The following is a 13,279-nucleotide window of genomic DNA, read 5'->3' as shown; positions in this document are numbered from 1 at the left end:
GTAAATCAAACACAGAAGGTCAGGACTTTTATGACTTTCTGTGACATTTGAGTTACAAAGACTAAATCCCATACACCTAATTATTCTTCCCCTGTGTTTCAGGCACAAAAATATCTAAGAAATCCTAAACCAAACTTGTTGGAATGTCTTGTATTAAGGCTGAAACAAGACAGAGATTAACTTCCACTGAAAACAACTAACTTGAGCATTGTGTTCTCTTATAGGACCAACCAGATGAACAGATGCAGAACTTGTTGTAGTTTCATCAAATCAATTACGAGGCACTGAAATTCCTTCTGTTTCTAATAAGTCATCATGAAAGATGTAAATATTATACCTACCTACATTTTCTGCATTTTTTTTTTTTTTATTTTACCCCATGGGTGCTACTCTGAAATCTATCCGTTATAAGTCAAAAGGAACTTTGGGTCATGCAGAGAGAAATCTCACTCATTGGAGTGAGAGCTGCAGCATTCACTTATATAGGAGCTGAATTTAGACAGTTCTGCTGCAGGAGTCAAGTCAGAACTTAAAACAAATCCTTACAATGGCTGCACTTTCTGTGCTGGGCTTTGTTTAGTCAGGTAGATTTCATTCTTGCTCTTCACTTTCTCTGATGTTTAAAATGGGTCCTAGGAGGATAAATCAGTTTCTCTTTTCATATAGAAAGGTAACACAAACACTAGATAACTTGCAGTCTTCAAACGAAAATGATAAAAATGCTTTGCAGACACAGAAAAAAAAAATCCTCAGCACTCTTCATCCTCTCTGCATTTCCTCAGCTCTACTATGAACAGACATGCTTAAGAATTTTTGGCTGAAAAAGGCCGACTGAATTTTCAGAAAGCATTTTGTGTTCAATTCATTGCTATAAAAAATGAGGGTGGACATTTTTTTAATCTTAGGATCAAAGTGAGTATCCTACTGTTTCTGAAATGTAACCCTGGAATTCAATGAATATAAATACAGTGGTGAAATACCCTGATTTTTAAAGCAAAATTGAAGGGGGTTTTCTTTATCTAATTTAAGAATAACAATTTTATACACACACACACAGACACATATATATATGTGGTGCATATATATATATATATATATATATAAAACTTTGTCAGAATCATACAGTTCCCAAACGTGGAAACTGAAAGTCCAGCATGATCCATTCTTTCTGTGTTTAACCAAAGCACCTCCCTCACTTGTATCTCTCATTATAGAATTTATTATTCAGTTTCTTAAACCCACTCCTGTATCATGGCAAATATTTTGCATTTATCAGCAAGGTACATTTAACATTATGTTTCTAAAGTGATCAAACGCTCTTCAGCCAGCTTGAAGGAATCAACTCTTAGAATGAGTAAATACAAAGAATTGTCTATAATTGTTTTGTGACTCAATATGTGATTTGAGTTAACACGCTTTTTTAAAAATGAAGTTTCTGTGGCAAGCAGGTGTAAAGAAATTTAGAAAGCAGGGTGGGCTATCTAATGGATTGATGTTAAAGGCTGAGGGACATCCATTGCATGGATGCATGCAGCCTGAATGTTCTCACCATCCACAGATTTCTTCTCTGAATTGTCTTGTGGCCAAGGACTTGTAGATGGGAACAAAATAGATCCTGACACAACTTTTCCCTTATATCTTTCAGTATTGAAATATCTGAAATTACAAGTTATACTTATTTTTGTTTTCATTTTCTGAACTGTGCTCCTCTTTTCTCAGGCCTTTACAAAGATCCATTCACTCGAGAGGAGCAGAAATGTCTAGGAAAAAACCCTGACAGAGCGCAAGCCATTATTTTTTCCTTCAGTCTGCAGAAAGATGCTCTTCTCTGGCAAACTCTGGCAGCAGTCAAGACAAATCTGTGGCTAGGTCTGTGCTTTATTTATGCAAAAATGTTCTGCTGAATAGCTGCAAAGTAGGTAATTCATAACATTTGTATAGCTCTGCCTGGTGTCGCACATGGAAGGAAAGGTGTAACTTGCTCAGATAGAGGAGCTCTCTGCTGCAATACACTTTGCTAAGAGATGATGTAGAAGAATGGTGGTATAACTGGATCTCACACCTATTTGTTTCTGAAAAGCCAGAGCACAAAACCAGTGAAAAAGCAACTCCACTGTGGTTTATGTTACTGTGAGGAAAGACCAATGAGCAGCGTGGCTGCTGGGCTTTCAATATGAGTTCTACTGCCTACAGAGGTGAGGAGAATACACACTCTACCCTTTGTGTTTCTCCCTTCTCTCTTCAGCTGCTTGCTGATTTTTACCTTGTTTTTAGCTTTTAACTTTGTTTTCCCCATGCAGCAGAGTTATTATGCCCCATTTAATTGATATAATTAATTACTCAATTAAATTATGATGTGATCCTTATATGTCCAAACAAAGTATATTCTATGGTGCAGTCTCACAGGGCCCTACATGCATAACTTGTATTAACAGCAATGGTCACTACCTGTTTAAGTGTCTCACAGATAAATGGAAAGTAGATTCCTGAGTGCTACAGCAAGTTTCTCCAAAATTCTGGTCTGCGGTGATGCAAGGACCCACGGAGCTCAGACCACTCATGGAGTAGTTTTTGTCATGAGGCCAGTAGTGGTGGGTCTTTGTGACATACAGAGACCTATGAATGAATCACAGAGTCATAGAATAGTTTGGGTTGGAAGGTACCTTAAAGATCACCTAACTCCAACCCCCTGTGATGGGCAGGGACACCTCCCACTAGATCAGGCTGCCCAGGACCCCATCCAACCTGGCCTTGAACACCTGGAGGGAGGGGTTATCCACAACTTCCCTGGGCAACCTGCGCCAGTGCCTCACCACCTTCATTATGAGGAAATGAAGAAGAAATTTCAGGTACTGGAAAGTCACTATAAGGTCTCCTCGGAGCCTTCTATTCTCCAGGCTGAACAACCCCAAATCCCTCAGCCTGTCCTTGTAGCACAGGTGCTCCAGCCCTCTGATCATCTTTGCAGCCCTCCTTTGGACCCATTCCAACAAGTCCACATCCTTCTTATTTTGAGGATTCCAGAACTGGATGTAATACTCCAGATGAGGTCTCACAAGAGAGGAATAGAGGGGCAGAATCACCTCCCTTGACCTGCTGGCCACACTTCTTTTGATGCATCCCAGGGTACGGTTGGCCTTCTGGGCTGCGAGGGCACATTGCTGGCTCATATTGAGCTTCTCATCAATCAGCACTCCCAAGTCCTCCTCTCCAGGGTTGTTTGCAATCCCATCACCCCCCATCCTGTATTGAAACTGCAGATAGCCCCAACTCAGGTGTAGGACCTTGCACTTGGCCTTGCTGAACCTCATAAGGTTTACATAGACCCACTTCTCCAGCCTGTCCAGGTCCCTCTGGATGATATCCCGTCCTTCCAATGCAGCTTGGTGTCATCTGAATGAAGATGTGGAAGCAATCACTTTACTACTATCTGAAAGGAGGTTTTGGCAAGGAGGGTGTTAGTCTCTTCTCCCAAGTAATAAGTGTTAGGCCAAGAGGAAATGGCCTCAAGGTGCACCAGGGGAGGTTTAGACTTGATATATGCAAAAATTTCTTCACCAAAAAGGTTTTTAAGCAAGGAACAGGCTGCTCAGGAAAGTGATTGAGTCACCATCCTCCGAGGTATTTAAAAGACTTGTATATGTAGTGCTCAGGGACATGGTTTAGTAGTGGCTCGGTAGTGCTAGGTTAAGGGTTGGACTTAATGATCTTAAACATCTTTTCCAACTTCAATGATTCTGTGATTTTATAATTTTGAAATGAAAATGTAGTTGTGCAGAATTATACTGCCTTCCATAGATAGTATGTTGCATTACCTAAGATTTAAGGTCATAAAAGCCCTAGTAAAATTAAATTCTAAGTGCTTTTTCAACACTCATCAAAGACAGACAATTATATTGGGGTTTGGCTGATGAATTCTTGCTGTTCATACTGTTTGCCCAGCAAATCATACAGTAATTCTTTCAAGGCTGTGTTGAATTTAAAAGGAAGCTGCAGGTCACTGAAAAATATATGTCACTTCTTAAACTTCATGAAAAATTCCTTCAGAAAATTCTGGTGTTTCTGGCACGATGTAATCTGTTCACTGGCAATGATTACACAAAGATTGACAGGAGGTACCACAGGCAGTTCTGTGCTATGCAAAAATAACAAACAAGGTATGTGAGTTGCTATACTAAATATGAGTTTCCAGTGAGTGTTGCTAACAGGTCAGTAAAGCCTCTGTGGTATTGTGGTATCAACAAGATTTCAAGGGGTAAAATGAATGAGATAACATCAGTCTATCATGTTTTTCACACTCCTGGGTGCAAAAAGTCCTGGCCTGCTCACGCCCCCAGAGCTGGAGTTATCAGCATTCTGCTTCTCACTGCCAAGGTCAGGATTAATTTCCTTTTTTCAATACTTTTTCCTATGAAGAATGAACTAAATAAATGGAATCGACAGATAAAGTATTTTATGAATAAATTAGGAAGTCTTTCCCTCCTGTCATTGTCACCCCTTGAAGTGACAGATTAGCTGCTGATCTGAAATTTATCAAGTGAATTCTTGAGCTAACACCCTCCTGCCCTCCTTGGAGAAACCCCTAGCTAAATAAAAAACAGCTATAAAAAGATCTTTCCTGCAGAATGCTAAAGATGCTGAATCTTGGAGCTGCAGGTCTCACTTTAACACACAGACTCAAGCCCTGCAAAGACACTTTCAGCTAGGAGCAATAATACTTCTCCTTTTGGAAAACAGGATTTGCAAACCCTGTCAGAATCCACAGACCTCCTTATTAGTTGACATTCACTAAGTTTTAACTAAGATCTAAATCAATGTTGTTTATTCACACAGAATGTGCCTTTGGTGTTTATTGCTAATTAATTCATTTTACAAAGTCATCTGCCTAATGTTTAAAGTTGTTTTACAAACAGGAGGTTCAAAGTTGAAGCTGCCTCTTCATCTTCAGTGTACCTAGTGAGGTCTACGTGTTGTGGCACATATGGAATATAACGTCATTCATTGATCTAACACACTTAAAATGTGTAGACACCAGGGAACAAATTAAGGGCAAAATCCTCCTCTCAGATCCATTGTGCATGGATCAGAGATAAGCAGTACAAATTAAAGCTCTTCTCAGCTGCAATGCACAAATGTTGCTTCATGAATTCCCCTCTAGGCTTCAAAAAGAGGTTGTGCCAGTTGTGCAATAACATCCTCTTTGGGCCAGGCAAATCTCCAAGGGTGTGTGGTCTGGACAAAAAAAAGACAATTTTATCATTCAGGTCTTCGCTCCCATTAGATGTTTGCACATACACACTTCACTGAACATGAGATTGAATCAATACATGCAGGCCTGCTCGGGAATGAAACATGAGCACTCAATAAAATAAATAAATAAATAAATGTGTGTACAGTCCCCAGCCTGATGAAGAATTCAAATTGCCTCAGAGTGGTTTTATAGGTTTATACATAGAGCTTGTTTAATTTTCTGTTAATTCCCTGTGTTGTGTGCTTATTGCAATTTACTTTTACTCTAATTAAAATAAAATATTAGTCAAGGTTGCTGTGTTTATGCTTCATCAGTACAGCCAGGAGAAAGCCAGTGTATGGGTTAATGATGGGTTTTCACCTCACTTTAATGCTTACAGCGGCTGTGAATTTAGATTTCCATGTGATTAAAAGGAAGGTTGTACTGCATGCTGAATAACACGTGAAGCATGTCTGCTCTCAGTCCAAATGTTATATCATACTTCACTGGTCACTAGGGTAGGTTCTCATCAGGGCATCGTTACCTGGAAGCCAAGAGACAATTATTGCTAGTGAGACAAATACTGTGAGATTTGTATCTATGACACGTGTAATGTGTTTATTTGTGTCAGGCAGAATATTGTTTCTCATGTATGGGAGGGAGCAATCTTGTGTTTTGTCTTTGAAATAAGATGTTCTGAAACAAGCAAATATATTGAACTCGTTTCCAGAAATGGCATCAGTGTCTGGTATGCTGCTAGATAGGGGTTCATGGTGTTTATGCTCTAGTAATCTGCTCCCAGTAAGAGATCCATCATTTCAGTGCTCTGAGGCGTCTGGGCTCTGAGCTCTGGGAGGGACAGGGATCCCTGTCTTGGAAATGAGCTTGATCAATTTAGTGCCTAGGATGTGCAAACAGCAACTGTTCTAGTTTCTAAAGAAAAATCTCCAGTTCCTGTGAATATTAAGAATAGCTGAAAATCAGATTATAAATCCAAGGTCATGTACAAAGTCCAAAGCAGGCTTAAAACTAGTGCCCGCTCTAAGCAAAAAACTTTTCTTCTTTCCTCATTGAATATTCTTAATTGAAATCATTGCAACTAGTCTGTATTCCTCCTAGCTTGTAAATGTAGTCAAAATTAATTGGGATCCTAAGACTTGTATCCTTTGTATTTACAAAAAAGCCCAAGCGCGATGTTTATTTTTAAAATGTCCTTATTGTCCTGTATTGTCAGTAGAAGACTTCTGAATACTAAGGCTGTTGCATTTTTCCTTTTCAGCTTTCAAAAAGGCTTTTTTTGCACAGGGAACAAGTGCATGACTAGACAACAGTTTGATACCTTTTAATGATAAAATACTCCATAGCTGAAGACAGAAATATGCCCTTATCTACTGACATTGTTTATGAAAGAAATACAACCATTCAAAAAGATAATGTCTTTTGTTTTTCTAAATAGTTTAGTTGAAAAAGAGACTCTGATCAACTGATATACAAATAAATGTCCCATGTTGGCATCTCTCTGCCTAGCTATCCCTCCAAGTTCTTGAAATTACTGAGCCGAAAAATAAAAGTGGGAGGCAGAGTTTCTGTGGGTGAAGCATAGCACTTCAGATATCATCACAGAGCCTATTCACCAAATTACTGCAGATAAGAGACTTTTCTTTGCATAAAGGGTATTTATAATCCTCTCAGAATTGTATTTTTATCCCCAAAGACTGAACAATATGATTAGGAGTTTAGTATTTGGTGTACCAAAGAGAAGGAAGGAAACATGGCCTCATTCACATGCAGTTGCTTCCAGATATTTAAAACACTGGGGGTTTTGCAAACATGCACACAAACATTAGGTGGAGCACTATAGATTTGTCTTTGCCTTCAAACTGCTTGTAGGATGGTGATCTTATCTAGCCCAAACAAACACAAAAGTAATTTTGGTCAAAACACAACATTAAAACAAGTTCTGTAAAGTCAAGCCAGATGCCAGTGTCTGAATACTCAGTCTTCTCTAACCCATTTTGTAACTATAAACCAACAGGCATTTTGATAATAAACCCCAAACATTTTGAAAAAAAAGTAGCCTTAATATTGAATAAAATGCTCCTGTAGACTCACGAAACCTCCTTCAGTTTAAATGCCAGTGGGTGAAGAAGACAAATTCTGAGTATTTTAACAAGTTTTTAGAGTGTAAAAAACACTTCTAAGGTCTTAGAGGTGTAAATCTACATGTTTTTTAAAAGTAAAAGGAGAGAAATCAAAGGGAGGTAGTCTTACTCTTGTACTCTCCAGAGTAACTCCCTGTGTAAAGCAAGCGGGATGTGAATTAAAGTTGGCAAAGGGAATTAAATATCAATAAATGACAAACATGTGAGACTGCAAAGAAAATTAGTGTAAAAAGGATGGCTCTGAGTCTTTCACAGTTCCACTAGTTTCAGCAGGAATAGATCTCTGCACTCAGCCTGAGGTCCCTCAGTGTGTACCATGGCAGAAGATCTCTGCTTCTAAAGTTTTTAGGCTTGAGAACAAGGTCAGGTCCAAATTTTGTACACTCCATTCACAGGAACAGGCTTCCAAAGACAAGAAGGATGCTGATACATGGTAATCAAACTTTGGACCATAGTACAGAAGGAATATAAGAAGTGAGCAGCCATCAAAGTGAGTGAAACAGGATCCTTAGGAATTATCTACTACAGGTCATAGAAAAGAAATAAATATTAACACACTTATCATGCCGAATCTGTGAAATGTTCTGTTATGACTGAAAAGTTATTAAAAAAAATTATTCAAAGACAAGTATTGTAATTAAGGTTTTGCTTTCCCCTAGGCAGGGATAAAGAAATGCTGGGTTTATCCTCAGCCTTTAGCCAGCAAGTGTTTTGCCCCCCTCCATTATTCTAATGTGAGTTCTTAGTGCAATAACCCTTTCAGATTGAATGAATAGCTAGTTAATTCTTCAAAAGTGTGGCATTCCTGTTGCTAAGCATTTGATATCCCTCCCCGCCTTTTTCTCTTACTTACAGGTGCATTCCTAGGCTACAGCAGTTGCTAGTTTGTGTAACCCCATGAAGTCAGAAAGCTTAAGAGCCCCTAGAGCTAATACAAAATGTATGAGCATGTCATATCTCAAAATTCCTGCTGTTGGAAGTGCTGACTTGGAGGAGAGACAGGAAGCCTGAAGGGCAGTGGCAGAGAGAAGTCCTGAAGGGAAAAGAAACAAGGAGAGGCAAGGAAAGAAAAAAGAAAGACGAGGTGGCTGAGAGCATGAAGAGCACAGGGGATGGGGAAGACCAAAGACAGCTGGAGATAGGGGCTCATCTGAGTGCAGAGTTGCTGGCTGTAGGGAGGCAAACATCGCTGGGTGACGATGACAGTGTTCAGAGGGGCACTCATGTCCAAGCACTTATATTAATCAACTATCCATTGCCTTTTTCTTCCCTTAGAGGAGGAAGCCTAAGCCCACCAGAAAATGGTGTGAAACAACTGCAGGCAGGTATTATGACTGTGCTGTAGGGCCAGGTTAGAACCTAATGGCACACAGGAGTCTGTTCCTCTCCACACCCTGCCCATGCTCAGAGGTGGCAGTCACTGCGTAAGACAGGCTGTAGGGCAGATACGGGAGGTGAGCATCAGCAGCATGCCACTAGCACAAGTCTGACCATGTTCTCAGCTGGGAGGACTCCAAGAGGCTAAATTAGACAGAGGGCTGCAGCTAACAGGCTGTAACACTACGTTCTGTAATTTCTGCTGTTCTCTTCAGTGCTTTGCACTTTTTACAATGAGACAATTAATACTTGCTACATATATGATGTGGGCTGCTGGATTGTTGAGGCATAGTGAAACTATCAGTTCGGTGGAGAGGCAGCTTCAAAACCACAGTGTTTTTCAAGGTTTGCAGCATTCCACTTACTGAAGTCTTAACTTAGATAAAACTCAGAAATGTGCTGGTTTAACCCAAATCTTCCAGTGAGCAACCAGAGCAGAAACACACAACTAGTTGAAAACTCAGCATGAACACGTATGGGCAGGAACTATCTTTTCAAAGGTTGTGGCTGTCTTCTACCGTGTTACTAGCAAAACTTGAGGATCACTGGTTTGGAAGGCAGAGAAAAAGTGAGACAAAGAGTAAAATCTAAGTGACTACTCACTGAATTTTCATACCCCTCAGTAATCTTTACATCCATCCTACCATTTGAAGTGCTGTACCGCACTTCCTCTGAGGTAGCAGACCAAAGATCCTTGCCAGCACACCATTCCCCAGACAATGGAGTGCCATTCCCAGGCTTTTTTCTATCAAGCCTGGTTTTGTCCCCCTCCCCATTCACACCTAGTTTAAAGCTCTGCTAATGAGCCCTGGTGGCTTCTTGATAAATATCCTTTTGCTCCCTGGGGACAATCATACCCCATCCTTCGACAGTGAGACTGGTGCCGATCCGTGGTCCTGACCAGAGCTGGAAGTTTTCTTTCTACATCTCTAACTGAGGTCTCCGATAGGCAGCATATTTTGCTATGTAATGGGACCAGTCTGCAGATCTAGCCTTCTGTTCCCTTCAGAAGGGAGTCCCCTATGACAATGACCCATCTTTTCTTCTAATAGAGGCCGTTTTGATGGATGGCTTAGTGTGTCGTAACCTAGGGAACACTTCTAGGCTGTGAGACCCATCATACCCACTGAGGTTTGGTTCCACTTACAGAGCTTCACATCTATTCTGCAAGGGAGCCAGGGAGGCTGACACAGGGGTGACATGCCTGCTGCACTGGGCAGGCACCTGCTGCCATTCCTCTTCATCTCCTAAGTTTCTCTCCTCAGCTGAGTGGAGAGAGGGTGGGGAGTCCTCTGTCACACAAGGCACGCCTCCCTGTTGGGTCTAAGGCAGGGAGCATAGGGTGTTATTCCGGTGGTCAATCTCTCTCCCACATTTCCTGATGGTCCTCAGCCTGCTCACCATCACCAAGTGGAGGAGTTCCTCCACCCAAGCACACTTTCCACAGGTGAATTCCCCATTGGTGTCCAAAAGCAGTGCAAGAAGGGGACATGCCCTGCATCCCAGCATCTGGGTGGCAGCATGCAATCCACTAGGACTTTGGCTGGAAGGCTGCATCAGTCACAGCTGGTACAGAGCTTGGAGCAGCCTTAATTTTCTGCCAAGTGACCACCGTGGTTCTCTGGTCCTTCTGGATGAGCTCCAGCACCCTCCCTGCTCAAACTGCTGCACAAACTGCCATGCCCGGCTTTTCTGATGCACCACATACCCTTTTGCCCACTCCTGTTCACAGCGCTCCAGTCACTGCTGTCCCTAAGGGCCATTTCAACCCCCACAGCGGCTTCTGGGACCGCCCCCACATCATCAGCCACCATGTGGCAGCTGCTGCTTCCAGGCATCAGGAGCTGCCCTGGGTTTCCTGGGCTTCCGCGGCTCTGGCAACTGCATTTTCCCCTTGATCTTACTGTCCCTGTGCTGATTTTCGCTGGTGTTGTCTTCAGCCACCTTCCTGCTTGCTTTCTCCTCTGTTAGTTAGACATGACTCCAGGGCCTGGGCTCAGGCAGTAGTGGTAAAAGCTCCCATGTATTCAGGCAGACATCTTTGTCTGCCTCTGTTTTCTCCCGATTTCCAAGAAAGAACACAATACTGAATAGTGAGGGGACCCTTCCAGGTGTGGTCTTCCATGCATCATGTGACATCTATTACCAGTTTCCCAGAAAAATGAGAAAATTGGGGCTTGCAGGATTGTAGCAGGGTTGGCTCACAGGGTGCTGCAAAGGAGCCCAAGGCTTACAGACTTTCCAGGGCTCCAGAGATTTGTGCTGGGCCCGGGCCCTGTCCCAAAGCAAAGAAATGACTGTGTGCACAGAGTGCTCCTCATCTGGGTTATGTTGGAAGAGGATGCTCTTTATCCAGCCTGAACTGAACCATCTCTAGCTTTGTGGATTATGTTTCCATATGTGACCCCAAAACTCAGAGGTGCTACAAGACATGAATCCTGTTACAGAGCTTGCCACAAAACAACTGAAAAGCAAGGCCTCTGGATTGCTTCACTGAGCTTTAATGAGGAGCTGGGCTATATTACATATTGTTGGAAGGGCAGAACTGTGGAGGAATATACAGCACAGTTTGCTTTGGATATCACTGCTTCTGCTATTGCACTGCAACAGGCCAGAGTGAGTCATTTGCTTTTATGGCAGGAGTAGTGTGATGCATGTAAACAGAAAACTCTTTCCCTTTGCCAGGGCACATGGACGAAACCCAAACTCTAAAAATCATAAACACACTTTTTCACCAAATCTTCCTTGCCCCAGATTTGCTCAGCTGCTGTCTGTGGGATATATGATGCATGCCCTGCTACTCCCAGAGCATCTGCTGTGGGCCACTATGAGAGACAGAGAAATGGGCTAAAGGGACCTTTATTTTGAGCCAATATATGCTCATGACCCTCCTGTATATATATGCTCCTGCTTGCACTGCAGGCAATCCAGCATTTGTGCTGTCTGTGCAGCAAAATAAGGGCTCAATTAGAGCATGAGCTCGAATAATTCTGCTAGGTCGTCGAGAATGATATAGGTATAAAAAGCACTGACAGTGCAACAGCACTGGCTCTACAAAATTCAAATCAGAATATACTGCTTCCAAGGACCCTCTGTGTCTCCTCTGGCTACTAGCAAATCTCATGCTCATGCCACTGTACGGCCATTATCATTCCTCATACAAGCTGCGTAGCAGATACGTGTCTGCATTTTGACATAGACATGTAACCTTTCCTCAAGATCTGTGAGTTTCTCTCTTTTGCTGGCCTCCTGATATGTGCATACGTCAGGATGGTCTGTCCCTGCCTCCCTCAGGCTACATATGTACTGATAAAGCAGACAGACGCAGAGCACAGCCCCCAGCCTGGCACCTGGCTGCCCATACTGGCAGAGCTCCTGCTGCTGTTTTTAGTCCAGACCAATTGGTTTTCTCACAAGCAATGCCTGGCCACATCTGGGAGATAGCACAGGCCAGAGATCATTCCCAGTTGACAGTTTAAGACTATTTTGGACAGTAAGAAAATGTAGTTATATAGATATATTTTTGCCTGGCTACTCAGGGAAAGGGAAAATGCTCTGCCCTGTTTAGTTTGTCAGCAAGAACATAACCTTGGCCTGAGTCTAGAAGAACAGTCAAGTTCAAGGGATAAAAAATGTAGCTTGGCACCTCTGAATGTTAGGACCTACTACCCTGTAATGGCATATGCATTTTACTTGCTCTTTAACCTTGTGTTATAGAAGACGTTAATGATCAGTCCAGACATTAGGATAAAAATACAGGATTTTGATAACTGTTAAGATACCATAACATCAGATGGGGGTGTGTGGGGAGCATAACCCCATGGAGTCTAGAAATGGGCATCTAGTCCACTCTCATAAATCGCAGGGAAAATCTAAAGTCCAAAGAAACACTGACATGTCGCTAGCTGTCCCAAGCCAGTAGACCCTTCCGAGCAGACTACAGAATTTAAGGTCCTTTAGTACAGAAGACCAAACCATTAAAAAAATCACAGTGTGGGAAGACCTGGGCACTGCCATGACTGAAGGTCTCTGAAAGAGAAGGGAGGTGGGGAGGGAAAAATTCTTGTACCATCTGAGGAAGCGCAGTTTAGTTCAAATAAGCTGCCAGACTGCTTTTTTCTCAACTTAGTGATTTTATTTGATGCAAGGAGGAACTTTTGGTGTAAAACTGTGTGTGCAGCCCCATAGCTCATTTTTGCAGTCCCACACAATCTTGTCTAGATTAGAAATGTTCACCTGCTTCTGAATTCTACATTTTCAGCAGTGCTCAGAGGGCAAGATTAGTGCTTTTCAAAATCATATTAAAATATAGTTTAAAAATGGTGGTGGGAATAAAGACAGATGTAAATCAGACTTAAGGAAGTGTTAAAGCAACAAATATGTGATGGGATCCCCTTGCAGCACAGCAGCTGGCTGTTACTGGAAGCAGCACAGACAGGACAGCTGCAGTTATGGTGTTAAGGGACCTGATCCCACAAACCTACTGCAGGCAGAACTGCTGAATCATGGA

Source organism: Cuculus canorus, chromosome 2, assembly GCF_017976375.1.
Source record: "Cuculus canorus isolate bCucCan1 chromosome 2, bCucCan1.pri, whole genome shotgun sequence".
NCBI classification, from domain to species: Eukaryota; Metazoa; Chordata; class Aves; order Cuculiformes; family Cuculidae; genus Cuculus; species Cuculus canorus.
Note: the sequence above shows the minus strand (reverse complement) of the source record.